This window comes from Triturus cristatus, chromosome 4_1 (genome assembly GCF_964204655.1).
Source record: "Triturus cristatus chromosome 4_1, aTriCri1.1, whole genome shotgun sequence".
Taxonomy (NCBI): Eukaryota; Metazoa; Chordata; class Amphibia; order Caudata; family Salamandridae; genus Triturus; species Triturus cristatus.
Genome location: NC_140585.1, coordinates 1113823085 through 1113839614, shown reverse-complemented (window position 1 = coordinate 1113839614; position 16530 = coordinate 1113823085).

Genomic DNA, 16530 nt, shown 5'->3' with positions numbered 1-16530 from the left:
GGAGAGAGAAGGCCAGAAGAAGGGAAAGACTCTAACCCTATTGCTTCACTCAAATCAGCAATCCAACTATCCACCAGAAGAGGACCCACAGGCATTGGCTGCTGAAGCCCAACCCTTTCCTCACTTTCTTCCACAAATTGTTCCACCAATCTCTCGTGCATTAGCTCTGCATCCGTTCCGGGGCCATACCGATGTCCGGAGAAGACAGTGGAAGGGCCTCTGACAGCGCCGCTGACAGAATGAGGTGAGGGGAGGTCCATGCCTCAGGAATGAGCCCCAAAGATTTGTGCACCGGAGTTGATTGGCGCCGCATAAGCAAGCCCTGAAGCCAAGTTGTTGATCGGCGCCGCAGTAGTGAACCCTGAAGCTAAGTCAGAGTTGATCGGCGCCACAGGTATGCACCCAAAGGGCTTTGCACTGGCATCAATGCATATAAGGGCCTATCTGTCCACACCAGCGGGTTCGCCCTCAGCTGCAGAGTCAAAGCATCTGCACCTCCTTAGGGCCAGAAGGTATGATCACTGGGGCCAGCATGCTGTTGGACTGAACAGGGGCATTCTTGTTTGCATTCCTCCCAAGCCTTCTTATACTGAAGATTCAATAAATCCAGAAGCACTCGTAGCCCAGAGCTACTAAAATGGCGTAGCACTATGTGCCAGGTTTGCTCCATCTCCTTCAGAAACACCGCTGGTACCTCCCCAGAATAGAGATGGGGTTGGGGTAGACAAATGCAAGACATACCTGACAGCTGTTGGAGCCTACCAGAAACAGACTGGGGAGTCCTTCATAGCCAATGAGGCCATCCCACAACAAACTACACACCAATGCATGTTATCTCTAGTAAGTGGTCACACTGCGTCTTGGGACCTTACCCTGGTCCCAGCCAAATTGGTGCATAAGCCTTTCCAGTTGATGGCGTTGAGCTTGTTTTGTGATAGATGTCTCTGTGTGACCACATCAGCCAGGTGCATTGGTGAACTGCCCATTAGTAAATTACACAAGCATTTTGAGCCTCTGAGACTTTTCTGCCATTCGAAAGGGACAGGATGGTTCGGTGTCACTAGAAGTATCCCTTGAACTGAACAAACAGAAAAAAGACAGGACTGGCATAGAACACATCCGAATACTAGAGCAACTTCTCTAACCAATTATGCCTTGTACTGGCATGTGCTAAAGAGTGCCAGTTCTAGTGGCTCGTGCAAGGAGATCTCTGGACATTGCTGGGTTTCAACACAGCTTTTCATTCATTTTCGTCTGGATTTACAAATGGATTAGTCAGACTGCAGCAGATAATGCCATCTCCACAAGTCACATGCCTCAGCTGTGTGACAAAGAACATTTGAAACAACTGGCATGCTTTGCGTGTGTTCCATCTCCCTAATGCCCAGGGATGTACATATTCCAAAAAATTGCCCTAGGCATGCTAAAGGAACGAGAGGGAGCTTACCTTAGTGGAGTATTGGCAGATGAACGCAAGACAGAGGCAAATGAAGGCCCAGAGAACGAAAAAGTGACAAGCTTCTAGGAGCACTAGAACCACTTTACTGCCAAACAGGCCTAGTGCCAGGGTTTAAACGCTTTTCTTACCTCTTCACCATCCAAGGCAGTTTCCACATCCGTTCCAAAGTAGACTCTTTGCACCATTCAATGTCGAAACATTCACAGTTGACACATCCATTATTACATAGGTCTTGGACACTGACGCATACATCTTCCGCAGTAAGAAGTATCTCTAACAAAGTGTCTCTACAGTCCCCCTTCCAAGCATTGTCATACCATCCAATTACTCAGTTCAGACTCTTTTACATTTTCTGGAACTCCTAATGCTGTGCACATTGCTCACAGGGCCTATGTTTTTATGTTTATTTTGTTCGCAGGACAAGTAGGTCCAACCCTCTGTTGCATAAACCCGTAAGCCGATCATTTAAAAGCACCACAGTATGGATCTCTGTCACAAAGGTAAGGTTAGGTTTGCATTAATGAATCATATTTTCATTTTGAACATCTTACACATATAGATTTAAAGACCGTACATTTCCTTACCATGTTCACCCAAATAGTTGTGAGCTCAGCTGGCATTACCGTCAGTGGTCCCAGTACAAACAAGTTTGCATAATCTAATTTGAGGCTCTTTAAAATGCTCCCTGATTATATGAAAGTGCATACAAAAGTAAGATTGGTCTATTGCTTTGCAACTGAATTTACACAAAAAGTTTTACAAATAAAAAAAATATTTTGCAAACTATTGAACAACTTTAAATGCCAGAGGTATAATTTAGTAAAATGTGTTTAATGCATCCCAATATTTAGGAAAAAAGAACCAGAGTAATACTATAACTGGCAATATGAAAAATAAAATAGGCGCTGAGTTCTTAAACAAAGTAACAAGAGCGTACCCTTAAGGAAATGTCCTTGCATTGATGTAGATCTGGCTTTCTAGAGTTTACTATAGATGGCCTGAGGCCATATTATACATACGGCGCATTCTGATGGATAAGTCTGTCTGTGGATTCCTCACCTTTTTAATACCCCCCCCTATGCCAGCATTCAATGGGAAAATTCTTTCCTAGCTCTCCCACGTCAACGAGCACGTTACAGTGGACAGGCTCCGCTCGCGGCACCGTATGACGTCATCGGAGACACAAAAGGACCTCGTCGGCGTGCTGACGTCAGTTCCCTTTTTTCCGCACCGTCGACGCTTAACGGTTTTTTCAGGGCTCTCCATTTTCATCGTGGAAAACTTTGTATCTCTTACATTGTTTCAGAATCGCTACTTCCAGGAAGACCGGATTCAAACCCTGCAGAGAGTGTGGCGGGCACATGTCGATTACAGACCCGCATGATGACTGCCTTTGGTGCTTATCTTTGGATCACGATGTCGAGGAATGCAGAAGCTGCAGGAAAATGAATCCGAAGGAGATTAAAGAACGTGAAGCCAAGTTGTTTATGGCCAAAGCCAAGAAGGAGAAGAGAGGTAGGAAGAGGGCGAAGTCTTCGTCTTCTTACACTTCGAGGTCGAAGAAGCACAAGAAATCCAAGAGAAGACATACCTCTCGTCATCGTTCTTCGAAGGCCAGGGTCTCAAGGTCGACTACTCCGGCTGACCGACCTCGGAGAAGGGACTTTATCTCTCCAACTCCTTCTCCTCAAGAGACGCCAGTACCATCTCCTGCTGCTGCATCGCCGGTATCAGAGGCTTCTTCGCTACATGAAGATTCACCGGCGACGGCACCGGGTGGGTCCTCTCCAGGGCGTGTGGCTTCACCTGAGCGGGCGCCGTCCCCGGCTCCGCAGGCTCCAGTGCGACATCAGGTGACTCCCCTTCAGGAAGGTATGGATCCATATCCTCCTTTTCCTGCTCCTGGGGCTGACTTCGCATTTTCTCAATGCGATGTTTGGTTTATTTACCAGAGCCTCAACTCCATCCGGCGCACCTTCAGGAACCGTGGGTCCTTTGGCTGTCAACCTGGGTGTTCCTCAGTTCTATCCCCAGGCTCCTTTCATGCCTTTTTTGCCGTCGACTCCGGCTTGGCATTTCCCGGCGCCGAGATCGTCCACTCTCCGGACTCCTTGAGCTGCTGAGTCGGCTCCACCTTGAATTCGATCGATGTCGAGGTTCGAAGTCGGCTCCTCCATCGACGCCGTTGGTGTCTTCTCCGGCACCACGTGTGGCTCCACCTACACCGTTGCCTAAGCAACGCTCCAGGAGAGAGGCTCAGATTGCTTGAGGTGGAGTAATTACAAGATCAGGAGGAAGGAGAAATTGTGGACTCTGTGGATGAGTTTGAAGGCCTTCAGGAAGCTAGTGGCCTAGATACTTCCCCTGAGTATGACTTGCCATCTGCTAGTGGATGTGTTGTACAGGACATTGCACCTTACCATGTGGTTATAAGGAAGGCGGCTGATTTATTGGGCCTTAAACTTCCCTCTGTGGAGATAAAGTCCAACATACTAACACTTAATACTTCATCAACTTCTGAGCCTTTACTTCCTTTTACAGATGCCTTAACAGATCCAATTCTGGAGGTGTGGCAGAAGCCTTTTGTCTGATCCGGCTGTATCTCGTTCTATCTCGAGAAGGTACAGGCCTGCCCCTGGTGATCCGGATTTTTTGTCATCACATCTGACACCGGAGAGTTTAGTTGTCCAAGCTTCTTGCTCAAAGCAGTCTTCTAGTGCTTTTCCTACCATTTTGGGTGATAGAGACTCGAACAAGATGCAGAAGAAAACACCTTCTTCACAGCCTGCTCCAAGTATGGCTCTAAAGTCAACTAATGCAACTTGCCTTCTTGGAAGATACATTCATGCATTGATGGACTCTGTTGTACAACTGGCTCCTATGTTGCCTGAGGAGGATTGTGCCAACTTCTTGGAAGTCCTTTCGGATTCGCAGGCCGCAGCACGTCAAGTGATTCAGTCAGGCATGGACAGTGCTGACTCTGTGGCTCGTGTGATGGGGTCTTCTGTGGCTACAAGGAGACAGGCATGGCTCAGGTCTTCTGGTTTTTCGGCTGATGTTCAGGCGACTTTGCTGGATTTGCCCTTTGATGGGTCAAAGCTCTTTGAAACGTTGCAAGGCTAAATCCGCCTTTGAACCGAAGACAGTAGAGCTACTGCAAGATCTTTAGGCCTCCAGGTGCAGTCTAGAGGTTATGGTTACAAAAGATATTGGGGCTTTGGGAGATCTGCTTCCTTTCGTGACCGCCAACAATTTCAGCAGAGCCAACAGCAACAGAATCCCTTGTACAAATCATACAGAGGGAAGAATAAGAAACCTCAGGGATGCGAATCGACAACAGACCACCTCCTCTTCCTCCTCCTCTTCCTCCCCTCCCGCCACCGTTGGTACATCAGGAAAGCATTTCTAGATCCCCCATCTTAGAACATGTTGGTCCAGTTGGAGGTCGGGTGTCCCACTTTCTACAAGATTGGAGACTGATCACATTAGATCGTTGGGTCTTGAATCTTATACAGAATGGGTATGCCCTCCCATTTTTGGAGTTTCCTCCTCTTTACCCTCCTCGCCAGGGTGGTTGTTCAGAAGACCACTTGCTGCTTTTGCAGCAGGAGGTTCTTACATTACTTCAAAAAGGTGCGATAGAGGTGGTTCCAAAGCAGGAAAAGGGGTCAGGGTTGTTACTCCCGGTATTTCCTGATCCCCAATTAAGGCCGATCTTGGACCTCAGGATTTTGAACTTTTACCTCTGACAGGAGAAGTTCAAAATGTTGACCTTGGCTCAGGTTCTCCTTGCGCTGCAACTTCCTTCCTGACTAGATGGTGTCCATCGATCTGCAGGATGCGTATTTTCATCTTCCCATCCTGAGGTCGCATCGGTAGTATCTTCGGTTCACGGTGGGATCGCAACACTATCAGTTTGCGGTTCTTCCGTTCGGTCTCACTTCCGCGCCTCGCGTCGTCACAAAGGTGATGGCGGCTCATCTCAGAAGATCAGGGGTTCCTGTTTCCCCCTACCTGGACGACTGGCTGTTGGAAGTGACGACTCATCTGTTGTTCAGATTGGGTTTTTCAATAAATGTACCTAATCTCACCTGGTGCCTTCTCAGCTCAGCCTGTTCATAGGGGCAATACTGGACACTTCTGTGTGTCGAGCATTCTCTCCTCCACAGAGGATTCTCGACATTCAGGAAATTATTCCTTTATTTCACGATGAAGTGGTTGTTCCAGTCCTGAAGGTTTTTCGCCTGCTCGGTCTGTTCGCTTCCTGCATTCTGTTGGTCAACCATGCACGCTGGCACATGAGGGCACTCCAGTGGTGCCTCCGCAGGCAGTGGTATCAGCACAACGGAGATCTCGGGGAGAATATCAGACTCTCCAGAGAAGCTGCAGCGGAGCTGTCTTGGTGGGGTGTGCGCAGGGCAACTGTCTCAAGGAAAGCCCTTTCAGCCTCCTCCGCCGGTGGCCACAGTGATCACGGATGCCTCCACTCTTGGGTGGGGTGCTCATCTGGGGGATTGGGAGGTCAAGGGTCTTTGGTCTCCAGAAGAAAGGTTGCTTCACATAAACCTTCTGGAATTGCGGGCGATTCGTTTGGCACGGAAAGCTTTCCTCCCTTCCCTTCGCGGTCAGTAGGTTCAGGTCCTGACGGACAACACTACCGCGATGTGGTATATCAACAAGCAGGGAGGTGTGGGTCGTATCGCCTCTGTCGAGAGGCTCTGTGGCTCTGGTCCTGGGCTCAGGGCCATCAGATTTGTGTGTTTCTCTGCACGAACATTCAGCACACCGGCCAGATGATTTGCAGTCTCAGTCGGCGTTACTTGGCCGATCACGAGTGGCGGCTTCATCCGGAGGTGATCCCTCGCATCTTCAAGATGTGGGGGTCTCCTTGGTTGGACCTGTTTGCCACCCTCGAGAACGCGCACTGCCCGATGTTCTGCAGTCTCCAGTATGCGATGCAGGGAGCGCTGGGGGACACGTTTGAATTGGATTGGAGCGCACATCTCCTTTACGCGTTTCCTCCCATATCCTTGATTCCTCGGGACCGGTCTTGGCAAATCTTCCACAGAACCTAAGTCATATTGATCGCCCTGGATTGGCCAAGAAGGGTGTGGTACACAGACCTACTTCACCTCTCGTCGCACCCTCCACTCCGTCTCCCTCTCAGGGCAGACCTCCTCTCGCAGGGGCAGGTTCTACACCCCCACCTCCAGAGCTTGCACCTTCATGCCTGGAGATTGAACGGGGCAACCTGAGTTCTTTCTCCCGCCAGAGATAGTGGACGTTATTTTATTTTCCAGGCGACACTCCACTAAATCTGTTAACAAATCTGGACCATCTGGAATAGTAAAGTGGTGCAGAGAGAGAAAGGTTGACCCTTTGAAGGCCCGTTTGTCTAATATTTTGGAGTTTTCTCTTTCTTTAGCACTGCAAGGTTGTGCTGTAGCCACTGTTAAGGGCTATTTATCGGCTTTGTCGGCCTTTTTATGTTTGCCGGACCAGCCGTATTTATTTAAGTCCCCCATTGTCATGAGGTTCATTAAGGGCCTTACAAATAAGTTTCCTCCTACACCTTTCATTATGCCTCAGTGGGATTTGAATCTCATACTCACTTTTTTAATGGGTTCTCTGTTCTCTTCACTCTCGCCCGTTGAGGCTTCTTTCTTTTAAAACGGTTTTCTTGATTGCCATTACCTCGGCTAGGAGGGTAAGTGAGCTTCAGGCTCTTAGTTCGAAACCTCCTTTCCTGACCATTCATGCGGATAAGTTGGTTCTAAGGACCAGGGCTGCTTTCCTTCCCAAGGTGGTAACCCCTTTTCATATGGGACAATCCATCACGTTACCCACCTTTTATCCTCCCCCCTCACCCTTCCAAGGAGAAAGAGACCGCATCGGTTGGACCCTAAGAGGGCTGTCATTAGTCATGTGGCTCCGATTAAGTCATACGGTTCCGCGAGCGGAGCCTGTCAATTGTGACATCGATGTGGGAGAGCTAGGAAAGAATTTTCCCGCGGAATGCTGGCGCAGGGGGGCTATTCAAAAGGTGAGGAATCCACAGGCAGATATTGTACCCAACAGAAAAAGCTTTACCGAAGGTAAGTGACTTGTTCTTTTCCTTGATTGGGCCAGGCGTACCTTTTTAAAACTGCCCCTGGTGCCATCAAGGAAAATGCGCCGTATTAGAGTAAATACGCTGCCCCGAACACCTGCATTCATGTGAAAAACGGAGCGGCTGCTTTGAAGCCGCTCCCTGTTTTCACAGTGCAGGCAGCAATCCGCCTGCACTTTGAAGGAGGATTAGAGATCCCCTTGTAGGCGGGTGCAGTGGGTGACTGCACCCGCCTGCTAGGGGATGTCTGGGGAGTTCATATGATCCCCTTCTGCCCTCCAGAGGGCTGCTATCAGGGGTGCACTGTCAGTGCGCCTCCTGAGAGTTTCTTTGACTCTGCGCCCGCATCTGTAATATGGCGCAGGTGCAGAGGCTAAGGGATTACCGCATTTGCATGGGGCTACGCCTCCATGCAAATGAAGGAACGCCTTCTTGAGGAAGCGCTGGTGCTGTATTTGCACCAGCACTTTCAGTATTACAGAAGGGGACACACAAGCGTCTGCAACCCCTTCTGTAATACTGCTTTCTCCTAGCAAACGTTTATGACTTTCAATTTTACACACGCAAAAATCTGCTGAGCGATTACTTCAGTTCTTATAAAAACCCTAAAAAATCCAATCTTAGTAATGAGTAACACAGGAAAGTGCGACTGTGGGCCGAGCAAGGTGGCTAAACAAAGGAATTTCATGCTTCTGATCAGGGAATGTAACTGAATGAAACAAGTGATATAAATGTTGAGTACTCTACAGAGACTTGGGGTAACCAATGTCAAGGTCTTTTCCCAACCCTCCTTCTCCTTATTTGGTATTTTATAACCAAGGATGCAACAGATCAGTACCCTGACAATTCTTTCCTTACAGGATTAAATAATTCAGTGTTGTAGGAAGGACACAGTCACTCTAAACAAAGAGTCCATTTTTAGATGGACAACTTCATGTGTCATTTGATGTTATCACTTGCCAAACAAGACATTTCCCGCCAAACCGAAAGCCCATTCAGCAAGAGGCGTGACTGCATTGGTTGCATTGTTAAGGAATGTTCAGTTAGGCTGCAACTTGGAAAAATATTCATGCTTTCACAAAACATTACTGCTGGATTCTTTAACAAAGTAGAAGACATGACTAGGGGGGGCTAGTTTGGGCTCATAGGATCCCCAAGAATAGCACTCAAGACTATGCAAACATCTACATACGTGGACGGAAAAGCAATCCAAACATACACACCGTCCATGGGTAGGCATTTGCCTCCATGGATGAACTGACCCTGAGGCTAGACAGACATCTATTGGCAGTAAATGGTAATCAATCATGCTTTATGAAGGTCAACTGAAGCATGAAACGCCACCAGCTACCTCTCTTAGTAAGATGTCGGACAAACTTAACATTGAAATGGGTTGGAACAAAAGATTGACTCCTAACTTTTAGGTTTGGGCATCAGACTCAATGATAAAAACAATAGAGAATTTCCATGCATGAGATGTAATTAGGATTTCCAGTTTGGGTGATTACTGGCATTCAAAAGTAACAACCCCTTTCATACACCTACAAAATGAATTAAGTACAACAAAATATTTAAAGACCTTCAACTCAAACATGCTTTGTCAGCAAATATAGGATTTAGTACTGAAACAGCGGATGGCTCACCTTTGGTAAGAACATTGTTTAAGACACGCTTGGGAAAGAGAACAATATCTTAAATCTTTACTACCCTTATAGTAAATGTACAGAGTGAACAGACAGTTCTGAGATACAGAAGGGGAAATGGCCTAGGGCCAATTCAGTATGATACCTGAGAAAATGCTCTGAGGTTCCTGAGGGAAACAAAATCAATGTTTAATCAAAAACAGCTCAAAAGTCTTCATAGAATATTTTATCGTCCTTGCTGGCCAGAAGTCAAATTCATATAACGCCCTCCTCTGCTCCCCCTCCCCACCCTCCTAAATAGTCAGTCCCTGGAAGCCCACTGATAGGAGAGGATGGAATTTTTCCAGATGAATCATCAAGGCCCGGATAGGCAGGTAACCTTGCTGGGGGCCTGAGACACTGGGCAAACAAGGGGTCATAAAGGGTGGCGGAAAGAGTGGGACAGACCTGTATGGAGCCAGAAACTGAAGTAGTAAAAGTGGGAGAGACGACCTGCACAGCAGACGCCTGTAGGGGTATAGACACAACAATGGGTGAACTAAAGCCAAATGAAATGTATTTAATGTACTAACAAATGCAGCCACTTGTGTGCATTCCTATGTAGGCTTGTGTCAGCATATAAAAGTAAAAGCTATTGGCTTTGCCGGCGTTGTTCTTAGGGTAGGTGTATGGACTCATGATATGGCCTTAGAGTGTGGTTTGAAAGGATATTTATGTATGGTGTGTGGAGGGGTTTCCAAATTTCTGAAGTGGGTTACTGTGAGTTGGAATGAACATGATTTTAAAATCTTGCAGCATATAGAGGGTTAAATGTACTGTGGCCCCACTGTTACATTATGTTTTAATAGTCTTTGGAAATGTCTCATTTGATCAATGCGTCATTTTAACTAGGAACTTAGTATATATACGTTGAATGCTACCACTGGAATGGACAGGCAGCAACAGATGTAGTATTCCCTTTGTCGGGTTATTCAGAAACACAGTATGTATCCCAAAGTAGTATTGCCTTTATATGGTTATTCAGAACTATAGTATGGATCTTAAAGTTCTGGGGGCAATTACCAAATCCAAACAGTAGGATTTTGCATGCTGTTGCAGATATAAAAACATCATAGTGGAGGTAGGGTTCTCCACTCCCTCTCCCAAAATATTACATAATTATATGATATGGTTTGTTGCAAGATGCACAATAGAGATTTACATACCACTCTATTGTCGCTACATACATTTCAACAGTGTAATATTGCAAATAGTCCCATCATTATTTGGGAAAGAGCCCATCCTAAATGTGCTGCCAGCCCAATTCTCTTCCAGGGGATAATCATCAATAGTCATAAGCACTGAATAGTCCCGCCCACGTGCGGGGACCCCGGAGCAATAACAGATAATATGCATATATCTACATATATATAAATAATTACCCATATAATATAGATAATATGCATATATCTACATATATATAAATAATTACCCATATAATATAGATAATATGCATATATATAGATATGCAGCCTGAAAACATATTACTAGGTTCAAACTGCCACAATTGCATTGTAAATCTTTTACATTTGAAATAATAAAGAAACCTACATCATGATATTTTCATGATACAGAAAGAAAACTGCTTTCAGTTTGCTTGGAAAACCACAACCTTTATTTTCAAAGGTAAAAAGGCAAGATCATAGAGACAGATTAGCCTAGAGAGGCTGCATATAGAACAATTGGAAAAACTGGCGCTGTGCCTTGAAGACCTCCAGGCTCCCCATCATGCACCACAGGTGACAGTTAGGTCAGTTCTTTTTTCCGCCTCCTTCTGTGAGGATCCTGGAGCATTGAGCTCGCCAGTTAGAGGTTTTTTACCACTAATTTCTGGTCTAAAGTGGATTTTTTTTGTTTCACACGACGTCTTTAGTACTTGGCTTACTAAATCTTGTTATTTTTCTGATTTTTGTCTATTTTTTCCTGTCATAATGCCGGCCTTATTTAATAAGTGCCCGGCCTGTGGAAAAAAGATGGCTAAATCAGACCCACACTCTGGTCTGGCTTGTGAGATGAAGGTAGACAAGCAATACAGACCGTGTTACTACTGCAGCAAGTTTTCAAAAAGAACCCTTAGGGAAAGGGAGAAGATTAAACTGCACTCTATGCAGGAGAGAGGAAAGGGTGCAGCAAGTGGTAGAGAGCATCCCTCAAAGAAGCCCTCCTCTCAAGCAAGGCTGGAGGGCAAATAGAAAGGTGAGAAAAGGAAACACCGGTCTCACACGCTGTAGAGGGACAGATCGACTTCTAAAATACCTTTGTGCTCCGAGTCAACGTCGAAGTCAACGTCGAGGCGTCCTTCGCCGTCGAAACGAACGACTTCAGGTGAGAAGTCCCATCATAGGCCGAAGTCGACACCAAAGTATAGGCGGTCCAGGTCTGGCTCGCCTACGACGGCAGGCGTCCTTGGCTCGACGTCGACACAAAAACGTCGAAGCCCGCCTTCAAGAGTGTCCGTGGTGACGTCGAGAGGTCCACACGCATTGACGTCGGGCCTCGATACCGGTGAGGCACAGTCGCTCCCCGACGACGCGTCAGCACAGGCATTCGCCGTCGAGACGCACGACGTCAACACATCCATCACCGAGGTCGACGGCGAGGAGGTCACCTTCGAGGAGATCAACTTCGAGACCTCGCACATCACCCTCTGGATCTAGGAGGTCAGGAAGATTGCCGTCCAGATCAATGGTGAGAAGATCGACATCGAGATCGCATTCCAGTCACAGATCTCCTCCTGCCAAGAGACCTAGGGCGACGTCGAGAGACCGCTCAACGCAGGACGTCCAGGTCGTGACATCCAGGAGTGTCTCTTCCTCCCCGGGACTTCAGATAGTGCAAGTCACTCCTCAAACCTCACCAGTTGCGGCTCCAGCCCCTGCAACCAACAACTCCCCGAGATGGCTGGGGGACATAAGGGAGTAGAAGAGTCGAAAGATAACTAGACTTGCACATACTCCTAGCAGATCCAGATCTCCTATAATACAATTGGTGCATTCCTCTTAGAGACATGAGCGACGTCCCACTCCGCAAAGGTCTCCGTCTTTGAGAAGGCGCACATCACGTTCTCCTAGGAGTCGGGCAGCCAGATCTCGCCACCGCTCTCCTAGGAGACAAAGCCACAGATCTTCTTCATGGTCCTCAGACTCCAGACCATCAAAGGCAGACTACTCTCCTACTCTTTCTTCCTCTCCTCCGAATAGAATATCGCCCATTGATGATATTGTAACCTTGAATGAGGTCTTGTGTAGAGGGGCAGCAAAGCTTCATATTGAGATGCCTGTATCTACTCCTGCAACGTCAGTCATCTTCGAAACACTCCATCACAGGTCTTCTAGACCTTTGCTTCCCCTGGTGCCTGGCCTGCTAGAGCCTGCTCTACAGAAATTCCTGACTCCTGCGTCGGTGGGGGCGGCCCCATCACGGATCACAAAGAAATACAAGGCTCCTGAGCAGGACCCGTTTTTTCTGAGAGCTGACCCTCCTCCGGACTCGGTTATTGTGTCAGCGGCACGGAAGAACCAGACTGGGGCAGCTTCATGTGCAGTACCCCCGGATAAAGACAGTAAGGCCATGGATTCCGTCGACAAGAGGATGTGCAACACCTCAGCATCCTATATGAAGGTAGCCAGCGCCTCGGCCTTACTGGGTTGGTACGACCGTTCTCTGTGGGACTCTCACGCTTCACAGAAAAGCTGCCAAAGGAAGACAGAAAGGACTTCCTGGAGGTCCTTCATGAAGGGGGTCTGGTGGCCAATCAGGTTATCAGTGCAGCAGCTGATGCCTCGGACTTAGCTACCCATGGATACTCACATGAGATTTGTGCCCGTCGCTCCGCCTGGCTGAGATAGACGGGTTTGAAGCCAGAGGCTCAACATCATATCCTCAATCTTCACTTTCAATGGGACATCGCTCTTCGGCTCTCATGCTGATGACGAAATGTCCAGGATGAAGACTGAACTGGACACAGAGAAGGCGGTTGGGCTCGAGAAGAGGAAGGATTTCAGGTGACGCTACCACCCCTACGATCAACGCCAATACCAACAGAGGGTTCAAACCCCTCAGTGGTCCTCCCAGCAACATCAGGGAAGATCACAGTCCAACCAGCGTCACCCTGACCGGGAAGGATTAGTTACTTACCTGTAATCCTAGTTCTCTTCCAGGGGTATCCTCATCAAAGTCATAAGCATTAGAATATTCCCGCCCATGCGCGGGACCCCAGAAACACTATATTATATGTGCCCCACATATATATCCATATTTATATACACCTATATATATATAAAAACAAGCAATTGCAGCCTAATAAACACCAGAGCTGAATCATGCCATAAGGAATTTCTACCATACATGAAAAACATGCATTAGAAACAGGAGAAACAATAGCAAAATTTGTTTAAAAACTGTTTTAATGCTCAGCAAACAGTAGAAATCCTCATAAATCACTGAACGCATAGGAAGCTCCCAGGCTGCATTGCAAACACCCAGTCTAAAAATACTGAAAAGCTAACCTGTAGCTGCATAGCAATAAACTGACACCGTGCCTTTAAGGCCCACCTGACTCCCAGCTTCCCATCATGCCTCAGGGGTGACAGTTAGGTCAGTTGTTCTCTGCGGAGACTGAAAAAGCCATGGCACAACGAGTTAACAACATCTTCAAAAGATAACAATCCTTTGCCCGGGGAGGCGGGAGGGTTGCTTATGACTTTGATGATGATACCCCTGGAAGAGAACTAGGATTACAGGTAAGTAACTAATCCTTCTCTTCCAGGGGATCCTCACCAATAGTCATAAGCATTAGAATAGAATAGTGAGCCTCACCTCATCTCCCTGCGGGCAAAGGAGAAAAAACAGAAAGTGATCAGTAGGCTTAGAAAGAAAAACTAAGCTACCCAAATAGATTCCTCAAGGAGGTTTGGCCTACTTGAGCATCAGCCCTGGAATCAGATTCTAGGCAGTAGTGCCTCTTAAAGGTATGAACCGATATCCAGGTTGCCGCCTTGCAGATCTCTGACATTGGGACGTCATGCAAGAAGGCAACTGTGGCCGCTTTCCCCCTAGTGGAATGCGCCTTAGGAGGCAACGGTAAGGGTTTTCTCGCCAGCTGATAAGCTAAGGTAATGCAGGACACAATCCATCTCGAAATGGATCTCTTAGCGGCTGGGAAGCCTGTTCTCATGGCGCCATAATTGACAAATAACTGATCTGTCTTCCTGATGCCCTTGGTACTTTCTAAGTAGAACTTAAGTACCCTCTTGAGGTACAAGGAATGAAGCGACCGCTCAGCCGGGGTCGCTGGATTTGGAAAAAAAGATGGAAGGGAAATGGACTGATTGATATGAAAATCAGACACTACCTTAGGGAGAAAAGATGGATGCGCCCTTAAGACCACTTTGTTATGGTGAAGAACAGTGTAAGGCTCCTTGGTACACAGCACTTGGATCTCGCTTACTCTGCGCGCCGATGTAATGGCTACCAGAAAAGCAGCCTTCCAAGACAAATGCTGCAAGGAAGCTCTGTGGATTGGCTCAAAGGGTGGGCCCATCAATTTAGATAATACCAGGTTCAACTCCCACGGAGGAGAAGGGTTTCGAACAGAGGGATACACCTTCTTCAACCCCTGTAAGAAGTCCTTGACCACCTGCATCTGAAAAAAGGAGGGCTGACTAGGAGATCTCCTGTATGCTGTAATGGCAGATAAATGGACCCTGATAGAAGCATACTTTAAACCCGATCTTGCTAAGTACAGAAGGTAAGGGAGAATGACATCCTCCTGCCCCTTCGTAGGATCAAGGTGATGTGCTCTACACCAAAGAAAAAACCTCTTCCACTTGAACGCATACGACGCTCTTGTGGAGGGTCTTTTCGCTTCTTTCAAAATATGCATGCAATCAGGAGGCAGTTTCAAATGTCTGTATTGCAGGACCTCAGGAGCCATGCTGTCAAGTTCAGTGAGGGAAGGTCGGGATGAAGAATCCTCCCGCCCATCTTGGTCAGCAGGTCCGGTCTGCAAGGTAGTCTCCTGTTTGGAAGTACCGACAGATGAAGAAGGTCCGGGTACCACCACTGCCGTGGCCAGTCTGGAGCTATCAGAATCATCGTCATGCTGGACCTGAGTAGCTTGGACACCACCTTCGGGATCAGGGGCAGAGGAGGAAAGGCGTAGGCAAATGTCCCTGACCAGTCCATCAAAAGTGCATTCCCCCTTGTCCCTGGACGGTGGAATCTGGACGCGAAGGCGTGGCATTTTGTGTTTTCATCGTCTGCGAATAGATCTATCTCCGGACGACCCCAACGATGGAAAAGGTCCGCCACCACCTCGTCGTGCAGCACCTAGTCTGGCTGATCTTCGAAGTGCCTGCTGAGTGCGTCTGCCTTGATATTTAGCTCTCCTGGAAGGTGCACTGCCACTACCGAGAGGTTCCGGGCGAGAAGCCAGTGCCAGATCGCCTGTGACTCCAGGGAAAGAGGACGCGACCGAGTTCCACCCTGTGTGTTTAGATAGAACATGGTCGTCGTGTTGTCGGTCTGGACCAGGACCGAATCGGACTCGATTGCAGGTAGGAAAGCTTTCAGAGCAAGGTGGACTGCTCGTAGCTCCAGCATATTGATGTGGTAGGTCTGTTCCTTCGCCGACCACCGTCCTTGTATCTGAAGGCACCCCATGTGTGCCCCTCCTGCCTTGCAAAGACGCATCTATCACGACCGATTGCACTGGAAGTGGCTGGTGAAAAGGGACTCCCACCATCAGATTGCGCTGCTGAGTCCACCATGTGAGGGAGGATTTCGCCGCCTGGGAGAGACATATCTGATCTTCCCAGCGACCTGTTGACTGATCCCACTGGTCCTCCAGAGTCTTTTGCAAAGGCCGCATCCTCAGCCGGGCGTTGGGAATGAGAAAGATGCAGAACGCCATGGATCCCAGCAGGGATGCCACCTGCCGGACTGACGGGTTCTGCACCTGGAGCAGAAGCCTGCACTTCCGTTTCTTTGAGGACAGTCTCTCCTCCGAAGGATATGCTCTTCCCACGCTTGTGTCCAGAATGGAGCCAAGGTAGTGGATGGTTTGGGTGGGCTGCTGCACTGACTTCTCCATGTTGACATGAAGGCCGAGATCATGTAACTGTTGTAGACAGATCTGGAAGTCTTGCCTCACCTGCTGCTGGTATGGACCTTTCAGCAGCCAGTCGTCTAAGTATGGGTAGACAAAGAGACCTTTTCTGTGAAGAAAAGCTGCCACCACTGCCATGCATTTGGTGAAGACTCGCGGAGCCGACTTGAGT